General features: G+C 30.9%; 1 pseudogene; it reads right to left on the minus strand.

Moving 5' to 3' along the window:
- Positions 1 to 12,569, minus strand: part of LOC115187172 (macrophage mannose receptor 1-like) — a 66,212-nt pseudogene extending 53,643 nt beyond the window's left edge.
- Positions 12,570 to 13,148: the final 579 nt, after the last annotated feature.

The following is a 13,148-nucleotide window of genomic DNA, read 5'->3' on the forward strand; positions in this document are numbered from 1 at the left end:
TAAAATATAAAATATACTGTCTGATGTAGTTATATGTAACCTGTAAAATATAAAATATACTGTCTGATGTAATTAAATGTGACCTGTAAAGTATAAAATATACTGTCTGATGTAATTAAATGTAACCTGTAAAGTATAAAATATACTGTCTGATGTAGTTATATGTAACCTGTAAAATATAAAATATACTGTCTGATGTAGTTATATGTAACCTGTAAAATATAAAATATACTGTCTGATGTAATTAAATGTGACCTGTAAAGTATAAAATATACTGTCTGATGTAGTTATATGTAACCTGTAAAATATAAAATATACTGTCTGATGTAGTTATATGTAACCTGTAAAATATAAAATATACTGTCTGATGTAGTTATATGTAACCTGTAAAATATAAAATATACTGTCTGATGTAAATAAATGTGACCTGTAAAGTATAAAATATACTGTCTGATGTAGTTATATGTAACCTGTAAAAATATAAATATACCGTCTGATGTAGTTATATGTAACCTGTAAAATATAAAATATACTGTCTGATGTAGTTATATGTAACCTGTAAAGTATAAAATATACTGTCTGATGTAGTTATATGTAACCTGTAAAATATAAAATATACTGTCTGATGTAGTTATATGTAACCTGTAAAGTATAAAATATACTGTCTGATGTAGTTATATGTAACCTGTAAAATATAAAATATACTGTCTGATGTAGTTATATGTAACCTGTAAAATATAAAATATACTGTCTGATGTAGTTATATGTAACCTGTAAAATATAAAATATACTGTCTGATGTAGTTATATGTAACCTGTAAAATATAAAATATACTGTCTGATGTAATTAAATGTGACCTGTAAAGTATAAAATATACTGTCTGATGTAGTTATATGTAACCTGTAAAATATAAAATATACCGTCTGATGTAGTTATATGTAACCTGTAAAATATAAAATATACTGTCTGATGTAGTTATATGTAACCTGTAAAGTATAAAATATACTGTCTGATGTAGTTATATGTAACCTGTAAAATATAAATATACTGTCTGATGTAGTTATATGTAACCTGTAAAGTATAAAATATACTGTCTGATGTAGTTATATGTAACCTGTAAAATATAAAATATACTGTCTGATGTAGTTATATGTAACCTGTAAAATATAAAATATACTGTCTGATGTAGTTATATGTAACCTGTAAAATATAAAATATACTGTCTGATGTAGTTATATGTAACCTGTAAAATATAAAATGTACTGTCTGATGTAGTTATATGTAACCTGTAAAATATGAAATATACTGTCTGATGTAGTTATATGTAACCTGTAAAATATACTGTCTGATGTAGTTTTATGTAACCTGTAAAATATAAAATATACTGTCTGATGTAGTTATATGTAACCTGTAAAATATAAAATATACTGTCTGATGTAATTAAATGTGACCTGTAAAGTATAAAATATACTGTCTGATGTAGTTATATGTAACCTGTAAAATATAAAATATACCGTCTGATGTAGTTATATGTAACCTGTAAAATATAAAATATACTGTCTGATGTAGTTATATGTAACCTGTAAAGTATAAAATATACTGTCTGATGTAGTTATATGTAACCTGTAAAATATAAAATATACTGTCTGATGTAGTTATATGTAACCTGTAAAGTATAAAATATACTGTCTGATGTAGTTATATGTAACCTGTAAAATATAAAATATACTGTCTGATGTAGTTATATGTAACCTGTAAAATATAAATATACTGTCTGATGTAGTTATATGTAACTGTAAAATATAAATATACTGTCTGTGTAGTTAGATGTAACCTGTAAAATATAAAATGTACTGTCTGATGTAGTTATATGTAACCTGTAAAATATGAAATATACTGTCTGATGTAGTTATATGTAACCTGTAAAATATACTGTCCTGATGTAGTTTTATGTAACATGTAAAATATAAAATATACTGTCTGATGTAGTTTATGTAACCTGTAAAATATAAAATATACTGTCTGATGTAGTTATATGTAACCTGTAAAATATACTGTCTGATGTAGTTATATGTAACCTGTAAAATATAAAATATACTGTATGATGTAGTTATATGTAACCTGTAAAGTATAAAATATACTGTCTGATGTAGTTATATGTAACCTGAAAAATATAAAATATACTGTCTGATGTAGTTATATGTAACCTGTAAAATATAAAATATACTGTCTGATGTAGTTATATGTAACCTGTAAAATATAAAATATACTGTCTGATGTAGTTATATGTAACCTGTAAAATATACTGTCTGATGTAGTTATATGTAACCTGTAAAATATAAAATATACTGTCTGATGTAGTTATATGTAACCTGTAAAATATAAAATATACCGTCTGATGTAGTTATATGTAACCTGTAAAGTATAAAATATACTGTCTGATGTAGTTATATGTAACCTGTAAAGTATAAAATATACTGTCTGATGTAGTAATATGTAACCTGTAAAGTATAAAATATACTGTCTGATGTAGTTATATGTAACCTGTAAAGTATAAAATATACTGTCTGATGTAATTATATGTAACCTGTAAAATATAAATTATATTGTCTGATGTAGTTATATGTAACCTGTAAAATATAAAATATACTGTCTGATGTAATTAAATGTAACCTGTAAAGTATAAAATATACTGTCTGATGTAGTTATATGTAACCTGTAAAATATAAAATATACCGTCTGATGTAGTTATATGTAACCTGTAAAATATAAAATATACTGTCTGATGTAGTTATATGTAACCTGTAAAGTATAAAATATACTGTCTGATGTAGTTATATGTAACCTGTAAAATATAAAATATACTGTCTGATGTAGTTATATGTAACCTGTAAAGTATAAAATATACTGTCTGATGTAGTTATATGTAACCTGTAAAATATAAAATATACCGTCTGATGTAGTTATATGTAACCTGTAAAATATAAAATATACTGTCTGATGTAGTTATATGTAACCTGTAAAATATAAAATATACTGTCTGATGTAGTTATATGTAACCTGTAAAATATAAAATGTACTGTCTGATGTAGTTATATGTAACCTGTAAAATATGAAATATACTGTCTGATGTAGTTATATGTAACCTGTAAAATATACTGTCTGATGTAGTTTTATGTAACCTGTAAAATATAAAATATACTGTCTGATGTAGTTATATGTAACCTGTAAAATATAAAATATACTGTATGATGTAGTTATATGTAACCTGTAAAGTATAAAATATACTGTCTGATGTAGTTATATGTAACCTGAAAAATATAAAATATACTGTCTGATGTAGTTATATGTAACCTGTAAAATATAAAATATACTGTCTGATGTAGTTATATGTAACCTGTAAAATATAAAATATACTGTCTGATGTAGTTATATGTAACCTGTAAAATATACTGTCTGATGTAGTTATATGTAACCTGTAAAATATAAAATATACTGTATGATGTAGTTATATGTAACCTGTAAAATATAAAATATACCGTCTGATGTAGTTATATGTAACCTGTAAAATATAAAATATACTGTCTGATGTAGTTATATGTAACCTGTAAAATATACTGTCTGATGTAGTTATATGTAACCTGTAAAGTATAAAATATACTGTCTGATGTAGTTATATGTAACCTGTAAAGTATAAAATATACTGTCTGATGTAGTAATATGTAACCTGTAAAGTATAAAATATACTGTCTGATGTAGTTATATGTAACCTGTAAAGTATAAAATATACTGTCTGATGTAATTATATGTAACCTGTAAAATATAAATTATATTGTCTGATGTAGTTATATGTAACCTGTAAAATATAAAATATACTGTCTGATGTAATTAAATGTAACCTGTAAAGTATAAAATATACTGTCTGATGTAGTTATATGTAACCTGTAAAATATAAAATATACTGTCTGATGTAGTTATATGTAACCTGTAAAATATAAAATATACTGTCTGATGTAGTTATATGTAACCTGTAAAATATAAAATATACTGTCTGATGTAATTAAATGTGACCTGTAAAGTATAAAATATACTGTCTGATGTAGTTATATGTAACCTGTAAAATATAAAATATACCGTCTGATGTAGTTATATGTAACCTGTAAAATATAAAATATACTGTCTGATGTAGTTATATGTAACCTGTAAAGTATAAAATATACTGTCTGATGTAGTTATATGTAACCTGTAAAGTATAAAATATACTGTCTGATGTAATTATATGTAACCTGTAAAATATAAATTATATTGTCTGATGTAGTTATATGTAACCTGTAAAATATAAAATATACTGTCTGATGTAGTTATATGTAACCTGTAAAATATAAAATAAACTGTCTGATGTAATTAAATGTAACCTGTAAAGTATAAAATATACTGTGTGATGTAATTAAATGTGACCTGTAAAGTATAAAATATACTGTCTGATGTAGTTATATGTAACCTGTAAAATATATAATATACCGTCTGATGTAGTTATATGTAACCTGTAAAATATAAAATATACTGTCTGATGTAGTTATATGTAACCTGTAAAGTATAAAATATACTGTCTGATGTAGTTATATGTAACCTGTAAAATATAAAATATACTGTCTGATGTAGTTATATGTAACCTGTAAAGTATAAAATATACTGTCTGATGTAGTTATATGTAACCTGTAAAATATAAAATATACTGTCTGATGTAGTTATATGTAACCTGTAAAATATAAAATATACTGTCTGATGTAGTTATATGTAACCTGTAAAATATAAAATATACTGTCTGATGTAGTTATATGTAACCTGTAAAATATAAAATGTACTGTCTGATGTAGTTATATGTAACCTGTAAAATATAAAATATACTGTCTGATGTAGTTATATGTAACCTGTAAAATATGCTGTCTGATGTAGTTTTATGTAACCTGTAAAATATAAAATATACTGTCTGATGTAGTTATATGTAACCTGTAAAATATAAAATATACTGTCTGATGTAGTTATATGTAACCTGTAAAATATACTGTCTGATGTAGTTATATGTAACCTGTAAAATATAAAATATACTGTCTGATGTAGTTATATGTAACCTGTAAAGTATAAAATATACTGTCTGATGTAGTTATATGTAACCTGTAAAATATAAAATATACTGTCTGATGTAGTTATATGTAACCTGTAAAATATAAAATATACTGTCTGATGTAGTTATATGTAACCTGTAAAATATAAAATATACTGTCTGATGTAGTTATATGTAACCTGTAAAATATAAAATATACCGTCTGATGTAGTTATATGTAACCTGTAAAATATAAAATATACTGTCTGATGTAGTTATATGTAACCTGTAAAATATACTGTCTGATGTAGTTATATGTAACCTGTAAAGTATAAAATATACTGTCTGATGTAGTTATATGTAACCTGTAAAGTATAAAATATACTGTCTGATGTAGTAATATGTAACCTGTAAAGTATAAAATATACTGTCTGATGTAGTTATATGTAACCTGTAAAGTATAAAATATACTGTCTGATGTAATTATATGTAACCTGTAAAATATAAATTATGTTGTCTGATGTAGTTATATGTAACCTGTAAAATATAAAATATACTGTCTGATGTAATTAAATGTAACCTGTAAAGTATAAAATATACTGTCTGATGTAGTTATATGTAAACTGTAAAATATAAAATATACTGTCTGATGTAGTTATATGTAACCTGTAAAATATAAAATATACTGTCTGATGTAGTTATATGTAACCTGTAAAATATAAAATATACTGTCTGATGTAATTAAATGTGACCTGTAAAGTATAAAATATACTGTCTGATGTAGTTATATGTAACCTGTAAAATATAAAATATACCGTCTGATGTAGTTATATGTAACCTGTAAATATAAAATATACTGTCTGATGTAGTTATATGTAACCTGTAAAGTATAAAATATACTGTCTGATGTAATTATATGTAACCTGTAAAATATAAATTATATTGTCTGATGTAGTTATATGTAACCTGTAAAATATAAAATATACTGTCTGATGTAATTAAATGTAACCTGTAAAGTATAAAATATACTGTCTGATGTAGTTATATGTAACCTGTAAAATATAAAATATACTGTCTGATGTAGTTATATGTAACCTGTAAAATATAAAATATACTGTCTGATGTAGTTATATGTAACCTGTAAAATATAAAATATACTGTCTGATGTAACTAAATGTGACCTGTAAAGTATAAAATATACTGTCTGATGTAGTTATATGTAACCTGTAAAATATAAAATATACCGTCTGATGTAGTTATATGTAACCTGTAAAATATAAAATATACTGTCTGATGTAGTTATATGTAACCTGTAAAGTATAAAATATACTGTCTGATGTAGTTATATGTAACCTGTAAAGTATAAAATATACTGTCTGATGTAATTATATGTAACCTGTAAAATATAAATTATATTGTCTGATGTAGTTATATGTAACCTGTAAAATATAAAATATACTGTCTGATGTAGTTATATGTAAGCTGTAAAATATAAAATATACTGTCTGATGTAATTAAATGTAACCTGTAAAGTATAAAATATACTGTCTGATGTAGTTATATGTAACCTGTAAAATATAAAATATACTGTCTGATGTAGTTATATGTAACCTGTAAAATATAAAATATACTGTCTGATGTAGTTATATGTATCCTGTAAAATATAAAATATACTGTCTGATGTAATTAAATGTGACCTGTAAAGTATAAAATATACTGTCTGATGTAGTTATATGTAACCTGTAAAATATAAAATATACTGTCTGATGTAGTTATATGTAACCTGTAAAATATACTGTCTGATGTAGTTTTATGTAACCTGTAAAATATAAAATATACTGTCTGATGTAGTTATATGTAACCTGTAAAATATAAATATACTGTCTGATGTAGTTATATGTAACCTGTAAAATATACTGTCTGATGTAGTTATATGTAACCTGTAAAATATAAAATATACTGTCTGATGTAGTTATATGTAACCTGTAAGTATAAAATATACTTTTTGAATGTAGTTATATGTAAACCTGTAAACTATAAATATACTGTCTGATGTAGTTATATGTAACCTGTAAATATAAATATACTGTCTGATGTAGTTATATGTAACCTGTAAAATATAAATATACTGTCTGATGTAGTTATATGTAACCTGTAAAATATACTGTCTGATGTAGTTATAGTAACCTGTAAAATATAAATATACTGTCTGATGTAGTTATATGTAACCTGTAAAGTATAAAATATACTGTCTGATGTAGTTATATGTAACCTGTAAATATAAAGTATACTGTCTGATGTAGTTATATGTAACCTGTAAAATATAAAATGTACTGTCTGATGTAGTTATATGTAACCTGTAAATATAAAATATACTGTCTGATGTAGTTATATGTAACCTGTAAAATATAAATGTACTGTCTGATGTAGTTATATGTAACCTGTAAAATATAAAATATACTGTCTGATGTAGTTATATGTAACCTGTAAAATATACTGTCTGATGTAGTTATATGTAACCTGTAAAATATAAAATATACTGTCTGATGTAGTTATATGTAACCTGTAAAATATAAAATATACTGTCTGATGTAGTTATATGTAACCTGTAAAATATACTGTCTGATGTAGTTATATGTAACCTGTAAAATATAAAATATACTGTCTGATGTAGTTATATGTAACCTGTAAAGAATAAAATATACTGTCTGATGTAGTTATATGTAACCTGTAAAATATAAAATATACTGTCTGATGTAGTTATATGTAACCTGTAAAATATAAAATATACTGTCTGATGTAGTTATATGTAACCTGTAAAATATACTGTCTGATGTAGTTATATGTAATCTGTAAAATGTAAAATATACTGTCTGATGTAGTTATATGTAACCTGTAAAATATACTGTCTGATGTAGTTATATGTAACCTGTAAAATATAAAATATACTGTCTGATGTAGATATATGTAACCTGTGAAGTATAAAATATACTGTCTGATGTAGTTATATGTAACCTGTAAAATATAAAATATACTGTCTGATGTAGTTATATGTAACCTGTAAAATATAAAATATACTGTCTGATGTAGTTATATGTAACCTGTAAAGTATAAAATATACTGTCTGATGTAGTTATATGTAATCTGTAAAATATAAAATATACTGTCTGATGTAGTTATATGTAACCTGCTTCTTTTGAAGTGTGTTGAGACTTGGTCCATTTTGTCCAAAATCCATTTTACAATCCTAAACAATGAGAACGTTGTGATTGTAATCCCGTACCTCTTTGGGTCCTTGAGCAGGGGCCGTCCGTTGTACCAGAGATGATCCAGCGACTCCGAGGCCCCGTGTCTCTGGACAGCACCAGATCATTGTTGTCGTTGACGTGGAGGTACAGAGTCTGTCCTTTCAGGGTGAGCAGTGTGTTGTTACTACACTCCCACTGCTGAAGGTGGCTCTTCTCATCACAGTCAGAATTCACCAGGGTACTACCCTCTGTCTTCCCAGAAACCCCAGCACACTTCCTAATGTTGGTGTAGTAGAGACGTCCCTCTGACACCCAGCGTGCCAGCTCCTGTCTAATGCCACTTGCTGCATTGAAGAGATTGAAGGGACCGTCTACAAAGAAACATTACAACAATCACTAAACAGCATTGAAGAGATTGAAGGGACCGTCTACGAAGAAAAATTACAACAATCACTAACCAGCATTGAAGAGATTGAAGGGACCGTCTACAAACAAAAATTACAACAATCACTAACCAGCATTGACATAATAGGCAAACATTTGAAAACTTTAATTTAACCCTCTTTCATGAGGACTTTTTAACAGTCGTAGGGCTACATAACACTGGCATAGGGCTACATAACACTGTTATAGAGCTATATAACACTGTTATAGAGCTATATAAAACTGTCATAGAGCTATATAACACTGTCATAGAGCTCCATAAAACTGTCATAGGGCTCCAAAAAACTGTCATAGGGCTCCATAACACTGTCATAGAGCTATATAACACTGTCAGAGCTATATGACACTGTCATAGAGCTATATAAAACACTGTCATAGGGCTACATAACACTGTCATAGAGCTACATAACACTGTCATAGAGCTATATAACACTGTTATAGAGCTATATAAAACACTGTCATAGGGCTACATGACACTGTTATAGAGCTATATAACACTGTCATAGAGCTATATAAAACGGTCATAGGGCTACATAACACTGTCATAGGGCTACATAACACTGTCATAGGGCTACATAACACTGTCATAGAGCTACATAAATCCTATTAAGGCCAGGCACCACACCCTCATAGGATATTATTTTTCCTTAATCAATATCACAATCAACTTTTAGCAGTTGAATGTTAACACAAATCTACTACTTTTTAGTATTAAGAAAATCTGCAGTATGCTATTAACATATGCAAATTAGGCATTCTCAATAAATATGTGCATATTTGCATATGGTGTAAATCCATTTTTCTGGACACTGGATGAAGTCAGACTAAATATTTTGTTTTTTGTTAAGACACTCCAGAACCGGACTATTTCAGAGCAGATACTGAAAGCCAACTTAAAAGATACCAAAAACAATTTAGTCCAATCAATGTTGGTAAAAATCATGTGGCAATTCCTTGGGACTGATTTCTCTGTGTGTGTGTGTGTGTGTGTGTGTGTGTGTGTGTGTGTGTGTGTGTGTGTGTTGCACAACAATGAACAAGCTAAGTTAGCTAGCTAGTTAACATCAGCTTACGAGGTTACATCCAGGCTACGTATTGAACTTCCTCTCAGGCCAGTGGAACAACATAGTAACGTATGGTTAGATCAGACTCGCTGTTTCTCTCGTTCAGGTGTTGACACAGAGAGGCGCTATTTCCCATGCTAGGATGTTTTCCCTGGGAGATACATTCAGCCACTTGTGAATTGAGTGAAAATTATGAAAACACAGAGAGACTAAAGATAAAAATGATAAAATAATGTATTTTGTATTGGTAAATTATTTGGGGAAGCGTGGCTTCCCTTGGCATCCATGAATACACGTCACTGCCCACATATACAATACAATTGTCTATAAGGTCCCTCAGTCTAGTAGTACATTTAAAGCACTGATTCAACCACAAAGACCAGGGAGGTTTTCCAATGCCTCGCAAAGAAGGGCACCTATTGGTAGATGGGTAAAAAAAAGCAGACATTGAATATCCCTTTGAGCATGGTGAAGTTATTAATTACACTTTGGATGATGTATCAATACACCCAGTCACTACAAAGATACAGGAGTCCTTCCTAACTCAGTTGCCGGAAAGGAAGGAAACCGCTCAGGGATTTCACCGTGAGCCGAATGGTGACTTGAAAACAGTTACAGAGTTTAATGGCTGTTATAGGAGAAAACTGAGGATGGATCAACAACATTGTAGTTACTCCACAATACTAACCTAAATGACAGAGTGAAAATAAGGAAGCCCGCAGAGAATAAAATATTTCAAAACATGCATCCTATTTGCAGGCACTAAAGTAATACTGCAAAATATGTGGCAAAGAAATAAATGTTTTCTCCTGAATACAAAGCGTTATGTTTGGGGTGAATTCAACACAACACATCACTGAGTACCACTCTTCATATTTTGAACCATGGGGGTGGCTGCATCATGTTATGGGTATTTTAATTTAATTTTTTTATTTAACAAGGCAAGTCATTTAAGAACAGATTCTTATTTACAATGACGGCATACCATGGCCAAACCAGTGCACCGCCCTATGGGACTCCCAATTACGGCCTGGATTTGAACCAGGGACTGTAGTGATGCCTCTTGCACTAAGATCTAGTGACTTAGACCACTGCGCCACTAGGGAGCCCACTCGGTATGCTTGTAATCGTTAAGGACTTGGCAAAACTCAGAAACTTTTTGTCCAAAAATGATGCAGAAAAATGTATCCATGCTTTTGACACTTCTAGATTACTGGAATGCTCTACTTTCCGGCTATCGGGATAAAGTACTAAATAAACTTCAGTTAGTGCTAAACACGGCTGCTAGAATCTTGACTAGACCCCCAAATTTGATCATATTACTCCAGTGCTAGCCTCTCTACACTGGCTTCCTGTTAAGGCAGATTTAAAGGTTTAACTGTTAACTTACAAAGCATTACATGGGCTTGCTCCTACCTATCTCTCCGATTTGGTCCTGCCGTATATACCTACACGTACACTACGGACACAAGACACAGGCCTCCTTACTGTACCTAGAATTTCTAAGCAAACATCTGGAGGCAGAGTTTTCTCCATGTGAGACACAGACTCTGTCTCGACCTGTAAGTCTTAACTTTTTTTTGAAGACTCATCTCTTCAGTAGGTCCTATGACTGAGTGTAGTCTGGCCCAGGGATACGAAGGTGAATGGAAAGGCACTGGAGCGATGAACCGCCCTTGTCTCTGCCTGGCTGGTTCCCCTCTCTCCACTGGAATTATTTGCCTCTGACCCTATTACGGGGGCTGACTCACTGGCTTACTAGTGTTCTTCCATGCTGTCCCTAGGAGGGGTGCATCACTTGAGTGGGTTGAGTCACTGACTCCTTGCTGTCCCCTCCTGTTTTTGACTCACTCTCTCTACCACACCTGCTGTATCTAACTCTGAATCCTGAGGTGCTGACCTGTTGCACCCTCGACAACCACTGTGATTATTTTTATTTCACCCTGCTGGTCATCTATGAACGTTTGAACATCTTGGCCATGTTCTGTTATAATCTCAACCTGGCACAGCCAGAAGAGGACTGGCCACCCCTCAGAGCCTGGTTCCTCTCTAGGTTTCTTCCTAGGTTCCTGCCTTTCTAGGGAGTGTTTTCCTAGCCACCGTGCTTCTACATCGCTTGCTGTTTGGGGTTTTAGGCTGGATTTCTGTATAGCACTTTGTGACATTGGCTGATTAAAAAGGGCTTTATAAATACATTTGATTGATGAACAACATTCCTGTTTCAGGTGTAAACTAATAACCAATGAGATAAACAACCTACCTGTTTCAGGTGTAACCTAACAACCAACGAGATAAACAACATACCTGTTTCAGGAGCCCCCAGGGTGGTTTGAATGAAGAGCATCAGTACAGTTATCATGATGGTTGTCATGGTCCCAGTAGGGTTGTGCCTGACATACAGACCTCCTACAGCAGAGTGGAGTGTTCTGTACGACTGGGTCTGCTATTTATGAACCATGAAGTTCTCTGTCACATGACATCTTTTTTTCTTCTCTATCAATGGATGTTGTTGTGACATTTCAACACTTTTCTGGTGAATGGGAGGTGCACTGACACCCTCGATCAGCCAACATTTACTCACTATGTCAGGGTTTACGATTCGCTGAAAACACTGTGGTGTTAAAAAAATATAAGTTCTGTGTATTTTAAGCGGACCACAAGTCATGAGACAATAGTCAATTTCTGGGCCCCGAATGGCATCCTATTCCGATATAGAACCCTGTGGGCCCTGGTTAAAAGTAGTGCACTACAAAGGGCCCTGGTGAAAAGTAGTGCACTACAAAGGGCCCTGGTGAAAAGTAGTGCACTACAAAGGGCCCTGGTTAAAAGTAGTGCACTACAAAGGGCCCTGGTTAAAAGTAGTGCACTACAAAGGGCCCTGGTGAAAAGTAGTGCACTACAAAGGGCCCTGGTTAAAAGTAGTGCACTACAAAGGGCCCTGGTGAAAAGTAGTGCACTACAAAGGGCCCTGGTGAAAAGTAGTGCACTACAAAGGGCCCTGGTTAAAAGTAGTGCACTACAAAGGGCCCTGGTGAAAAGTAGTGCACTACAAAGGGCCCTGGTTAAAAGTAGTGCACTACAAAGGGCCCTGGTTAAAAGTAGTGCACTACAAAGGGAATAGGGTGCCATTTAGGATTTAAATCACAAACCATTGTCTGTTCATCCCAACAGGTTAAATGGTTATTACAACAATGTAAAGTAAGCCTACGTGTCATCTCATTAGCTACAATAACCAGCACAATAGGAGCATCCCAAATGGCACTCTATATAGTGAATAATAAGGTGCCA

Source organism: Salmo trutta, unplaced genomic scaffold (genome assembly GCF_901001165.1).
Source record: "Salmo trutta unplaced genomic scaffold, fSalTru1.1, whole genome shotgun sequence".
Taxonomy (NCBI): Eukaryota; Metazoa; Chordata; class Actinopteri; order Salmoniformes; family Salmonidae; genus Salmo; species Salmo trutta.